Source organism: Vulpes lagopus, chromosome 3 (assembly GCF_018345385.1).
Source record: "Vulpes lagopus strain Blue_001 chromosome 3, ASM1834538v1, whole genome shotgun sequence".
Lineage (NCBI taxonomy): Eukaryota > Metazoa > Chordata > Mammalia > Carnivora > Canidae > Vulpes > Vulpes lagopus.
In genome coordinates, this window is record NC_054826.1 from 64,816,982 (window position 1) to 64,823,952 (window position 6,971).

At 38.1% G+C, this 6,971-nt stretch overlaps 1 non-coding gene across 1 annotated transcript; it reads left to right on the plus strand.

Moving 5' to 3' along the window:
- Window positions 1-3,112: 3,112 nt before the first annotated feature.
- Window positions 3,113-3,219, plus strand: LOC121488442. Its single transcript, XR_005987071.1, has one exon. It is a non-coding gene; the product is annotated as a U6 spliceosomal RNA (small nuclear RNA).
- Window positions 3,220-6,971: the final 3,752 nt, after the last annotated feature.

Consider the following 6,971-nt stretch of genomic DNA (forward strand, 5'->3'; position numbering starts at 1 on the left):
ACAAATCTATGAACATGTAGGAATGTGTATGTGCCCAGGATCCCTTCTCAGGAAATCTAGAAAATGAGCTTCAGATGCCAAAAGGGAAATTATGAAATAGACATGAAAAACAGTGAATGCTGTGATATACAATAGCATTTACAGGAAAATTAACTTTTAATGTTTATAGTAAAATACAAAACAGTTTTAAAATCAATGTATTTATAGTCTAGCTACTACGGAAAACAGTATGGAAGTACCTCAAAAAATTAAAAAAGAACCATGTGATCTAATAATTCCACTTCTGGGTATTTATCAAAAGGAAATAAAAGCACTAACTTGTAAATATATAGGCACCCCCATGTGTACTGCAGCATTATTTATATAGCAACCTAAGAGTCCATCAGTGGATGAATGGATAAAGAAAATGTGGGGCGTGTGTGTGTGTGTGTGTGTGTGTGTGTGTATGTGTGTACACACAACAGAATATTATTCAACCTAAAAAAAGAGGAAAAGGGGAAAATTTTGCCACTAGTGACAATATGGATGGACCTTGAGGATATTATACTAGCTGAAATAAGTCAGACAAAGATGAATAGTATGATATTATTTATCTGTGGTCTCTACAAAAGCAAAACAACAAAAAGTCCTGAACTCATAGAGAACAGATTGGTGGTTGCCAGAGTTAAGGGGGAAGAGGTGGGTGGGTGAAATGGGTGAGGGTAGTCAAAAAGTACAAATTTCCAGTTATAAAATAAATAAATCCTGAGGATATAATGTATACCATCATAACTATAGTTAATAATACTGTGTTGTATATTTGAAAGTTGCTAAGAGAGTAAATCTTAAAAGTTCTCATAAGAAAAAAAGTGTAACTATGTGTGATGATGGATGTTAAAGATTATGATGATTCACAATATATATAAATATTGAGTCATTATACATCTGAAATGAATATAATCTTATGTCAGGTATATGTAAGAAAGAGAGAGGGAGAGAGAAAGAAAAGACAAAAGAAAAAAAAAGAATTATTAGCCCCAAGTGTCAATAGTGCCAAAGTTGAGAAACCCTGATCTCAGCAGTCTGATGAAGAATAGCTGATAGAAATTAATTAATTGTGATGAAGTATTTTCTTGAAGAAATTCAGAGAAAGACAAATACCATATGATTTGACTCACGTGTGGAATTTAAGAAACAAAATGATGAACATAGGGGAAGTAAGGCAAAAAAAAGTAAGATGAAAACAGGGAGGCAAACCATAAGAGATGCTAAACTCTGGGAAACAAAATGAGAGTTGATGGAGGGAAGGTGAGTGGGGGAGGGATAACTGGAATGGGCATTAAGGAGAACACTTGATGTAATGAGCACTAAGTGTTATATGCAACTGATGAATCACTAAATTCTACCCCTGAAATTAATAATAGAGTACATGTTAACTGAATGAATTTAAATAAAGAATTTTAAAAGAATTCCACAAGTAAAACTTCCTCCTCAATTTTTTTCCAAGGAGTATTGCAGTTGAGCCTGATAAATAAATTTCTTATCCTATTATTTTTTCTTGGAATATTAAAGGACATTATAAAAACAAAAATATCATAAAATAAATATATTTAATTAGAGACAGAATAGAGAAAACCCTTAGTAAGTATCATGGAAACAATTAGTGCTTACATGAAAGTTTGGAGTACTTACTACTTACATTAGGAAAAAGAAAGGTCTAAAATTAATAACCTAAGTTTCTACATTAAGAAACTAAAAAAGCCATACAATGAAGTATTACTCAGCAATGAGAGGGAATGAAGTACTGACACATGCTACAAGATGGATGAGCCCTGACAACATATACTAAGTGAAAAATCAGTCACTAAAGACAATATATTATATGATTCCATATATATGAAATGTCCAAAACAGACAAATCTATAGAGAAAATATTAGGGTTTGCCTGGAGATGGGGTAATTAGGAAGTGTTGGCTAAGGTATATAGGACTTCTTTTGGGGGTAACGAAAATGTTCTAAAATTGCGTGATGATGAATAATACATAATTCTGTGAATGTACTAAAAGATACCAAATTGTACATTTAAGTTGTTGGGTTGTATGGTGTATTATATTTCAATAAAAATGTTTTTTAGGGTTAGAAAAAGATGAATGAATTAAATCAAAAGCAGAAGGTAACATCACAACAAAGAGCAGAAATAAATGAAATAGAAAATAGACCAACTATAGAGAAATTCGATGAAACCAAAAGCCAGTTTCTTGAATAGATTGATAAAACTGATAAGCCTCTAGCAAGAATGATAAAAAACAGAGAGAAAAAAACAAATTACCAATATTGGGAATTTTAAAGGGGACATTACTACAGTTTCTACAGATATTAAGAGGATAATAATGGAATATAATGAACGTCTATATCAATAATTAGATAACTAGGGATCCCTGGGTGGCGCAGCGGTTTGGCGCCTGCCTTTGGCCCAGGGCGCGATCCTGGAGACCCGGGATCGAATCCCACGTCGGGCTCCCGGTGCATGGAGCCTGCTTCTCCCTCTGCCTGTGTCTCTGCCTCTCTCTCTCTCTCTGTGACTATCATAAATAAATAAAAATTTAAAAAAAAAAAAATTAGATAACTTATATGAATTGGACACATACCAAGAATAAATGGCCTGAATAGCTCCATATGAAGTAAAGGAATTGAACTAATAATGAAAAACATTACCATAAAGCAAAATTGAGGCCTAGATATTTTCAGTAAGCAAATTCTATCAAATATGTACAGAAGAATACCAATCCTATACAAATCCTTTTAGAAAACAGAGGAAAAACTTCCTTACTCATTTAAGAAATATTCTGATTCCAAAAACAACAAAACTACCAATAAGGCTCTCATGATCACAGAAGCAAAATCCCTTGCAAAATATTAGCAAATCCAATTCAACAATAAAAAGAGGTTAATATTCTCTGAACCAAGTCATATTTATCTCAGGAATACGAAGTTGTTTTAATCAAAATTCAATCTGTGAAATTTACCACATTGCCAGAAGAAGAAATAAAAAATGATCACATGATTCAGTAGATGCAGATAAAACTTTTGACAAATTTCAATAGCATTCATGCTTAAAAAAAAAAAAAAAACAGTGCTTGCATCAGCAACACATATACTAAAATTGGAACAATACAGAGAAGATTAGCATGGTCCCTGTGCAAGGATGACAGGCAAATTCAGGAAGTGTCACATATTTTAAAAAGTAATTTCTAGTTTAAAGAAAAAAAAGTAAAGCAAACTAGCTATAGAGAGAAACTTCACTTGATAAGGGCACTTATAAAAACCTTGCTCTATCATCATGTATAAATGGTAAAAGACTAAATGTTTTCTCACTATGTTTGGAATGAGGTAATAATGATTGCTTTCCCCCTTCCTTTTTAACACTGTGCTATGGTCTGAATGTTTGTGTCCCTCCTCCACCAATTGATATCTTGAAATTATCACCATATTATGATATTAGTAGGTGGAGCCTTTGGGAAGTGATTAGGTCATAAGTATGGAGCTCTTATGAAATGGATTAGTGATCTTATAGAAGATTCCACAAGGTTCCCTAGGCCCTTTCACCATATGAGGATACAAGAACTCTGTAAACCAGATGAGGGCTCACCTGACTATGTTGGCAGGTTGATCTCAGACTTCCAGCCTCCAGAACTGTGAGAAATAAAATTGATACTTTAAACTACCTTGTCTGGGATCCTTTGGGTGGCGCAGCGGTTTGGCGCCTGCCTTTGGCCCAGGGCGCAATCCTGGAGACCCGGAATCGAATCCCACGTCGGGCTCCCGGTGCATGGAGCCTCCTTCTCCCTCTGCCTGTGTCTCTGCCTTTCTCTCTGTGTCTCTCATGAATAAATAAATAAAATATTTTTTTAAAAAACTAGTAGAGATTAATAAGAATACAAAGTCCATATACAAAAATCAATTTAAAATTAAATTTTAAGAACCAATGTATATGTAAGATTAAAAAAAACATCACTGAACATGGCCTAGGTGGCTCAGTCAGTTAAGTATCTGCTTTCAGCTCAGGTCATGATCTCAGGGTCTTGGGATCCAGTCCTGTGTCAGGACTCCCCCTCCCAAAGAATGTAGATGAAAAAAATTGGGAAAAAATGAACAAAGTTGGAAGTTTTACATAACCTCATTTAAAGACTTTTTATGAAGTCACAGTAGTTGCGATAGTGTGTATTGTTATAAGAATAGACATACAGATCAGTGGAACTAAATACAAAGTCCAGAAATAGATAAATTCATAGTCAATTGATTTCTTTTTTTTAATTTTTTTTTAATTATTTATTTTTGATAGTCATACAGAGAGAGAGAGAGGCAGAGACACAGGCAGAGGGAGAAGCAGGCTCCATGCACCGGGAGCCCGATGTGGGATTCGATCCCAGGTCTCCAGGATCGCGCCCTGGGCCAAAGGCAGGCGCCAAACCGCTGCGCCACCCAGGGATCCCTAGTCAATTGATTCTTGACAAAGGGGTCAAAGTAATGCAATAGGAACTGTGTAGCTTTTTAACAATAATTGGATATCTACCTATCTTCCTATCTACCACATGTGTACCAATCAAATTTCACCTTTATCTCACACCATACACACAGAAAAACTTGAAGTGGATAATATACTTCAATGTGAATAGTAATAGTATAAAAATTTAGAAAAAATACAGGAGAAAATCTTTGTGACCTTTGTGTTGGCAAAATTTCTTAGGACATAAAAAGCATTAACCAGAAAAGAAAAAAATTATAATTTGATCCTACCAAGATTTTAAATTTCTGTTCTTTGAAATCCCAGTACTGTAGGTTTTAAAAATTAGCAAACAACTTGGCATTGCAAACTATAAATCAAAAATAGCCTAACCAAGTGTTGTCTATTCTAAGAATGTAAGGATCAGTATTTAAAAAAAAATCTATTGGGCAGCCCCGGTGGCACAGTGGTTTAGTGCCACCTGCAGCCTAGGGTGTGATCCTGGAGACCCAGGATCGAGTCCCACATCGGGCTCCCTGCATGGAGCCTGCTTCTCCCTCTGCCTGTGTCTCTGCCTCTCTCTCTCTCTGTGTCGCTCATGAATAAAGAAAATCTTTTAAAAAAAAGTCTTCTTAAAAAAATTAAAAAATCTATTAATAAAATCCAGTCTTAAAAATATATAATATTAATTGCTAGGGAAAGGTGTATGACATACAGTCCTGATTTCAAACAAACAAAATTTTGAAAACTAGAAGTAAGGGGGAGCTTCCTTAGTCTCATTAGGAGTATCTACTACAAGCTTCCAGTAAATATCACACTTGATTGTAAAACTAGTCTTAAAGTATTCCAGTTAATGTAGATGCAGCTTTGAGGCAACAGGTTTGAATAATGGAAACTTTTTTTTTTTTTTTACGATTTTATTTATTCATTCATGAGAGACACAGAGAAAGAGGCAGAGACACAGGCAGAGGGAGAAACAGGCTCCCTGCAGGACTCAATCCTGGGACTCCAGGATCACGCCCTGAGCCAAAGGCAGCCTCAATCACTGAGACACCCAGGCGTCCAGAGCAAAGGAGACTTAAGGAAGCCAAAAGGGTCCATAGTGACTGCTCTGCTGACGCAAACAGGCTTAACTAAGTGACCCACCTTGAAATAGCCGTAGACCCTAACTGACTAATCAGGATGCCGCCCCACAATAGGGTCAAAACGCTTACTAGCACTTCTTCCATTGAAAATGTTTCCTAACGGGCAGCCGGGTGGCTCAGTGGTTTAGTGCGGCCTTCAGCCCAGGGTGTGATCCTGGAGACCCTGGATCGAGTCCCACATCGGGCTCCCTGCATGGAGCCTGCTTCTCCCTCTGCCTGTGTCTCTGCCCCTCTCTCTCTCTCTCTCTCTCTCTCTCTCTCTCTCTCTGTCTCTCATGATTAAATAGATAAAATCTTTAAAAAAAGAAAGAAGGAAAGAAAGAAAGAAAGAAAGAAAGAAAGAAAGAAAGACAGAAAGAAAGAAAAAGAAAAAGAAAATGTTTCCTAAGGGTTTGCTGAGGAGAATTGCAGAGGAGGGAGACCTGAAGTTCACCTTGTCCCATGGACGCAGAGGAGGGAGACCTGAAGTTCACCTTGTCCCATGGACACAACTAGATAATTCTCACATCAGCGTAAACAACCCAGAAAATGACCCGAAGACTGGCACAACCAACTGCACAACTAAACACAGAGCAGAGGCCACATCAAAGAGGGTAGGAAGGGCGGAGACCTAGTGAGGAGCCCAAGAGATTTCAGGACCATCTGTGGGAGGGACGGACCCACCAGCACCGAGAGGGGAGAGAAACGGGACTATCACACCAGGGAGCCAGCGTGAGGAAGAAGAATCCTCCTTAACATTTGGCTTTGAAAACCACAGAGGCAGAGTTTCAAGAGTTCTTACAACCAACAGGACTTAAAAGACTTAAAACCTGGAATTAAAAAAAAAAAATCAGCAGGCTTGGCTCTGGGAAAGTTGGGAGGGCAGAGGAAACTGAGTCCCTGGCCTTAAAGAGACAGCACAAAAAACAGCCTGCAAAGATTCAACATAGAAGCAGTAATTTGAAAAATGCCTGGGGCACGCAGGAGGGACGGTTATTTACTAATATTAGAGTGTGTCTGGAGGGAGAGACAAGAGATGGTTGGGAAACTCCTCTAGGAACAAAGGTGCTGGCAGGCACCACTTACCTTTCCCCACTCCCCAGGGGAAACAGGCAGCCAGCTGTGGAGCGGTGCAGTGCCACCATACACTACCTAATTGGCTTGTACTGCACCCGGCCTCTCCAACATTGGCAGATCTGCCCCTCTAGCCAGGGGTACCCAGGGAACCCAGCACTGTGGGTTCCCTACTCCAGATGTCCTGAGCGAACCTTGCTAACACTGTGTATCCTGAACTGCATGCTTTGTGGGGCCTCGGTCTCAGGAGCAGCAAAGTCCCTTCTCCCAGGGAACCTGTGCACAAACCT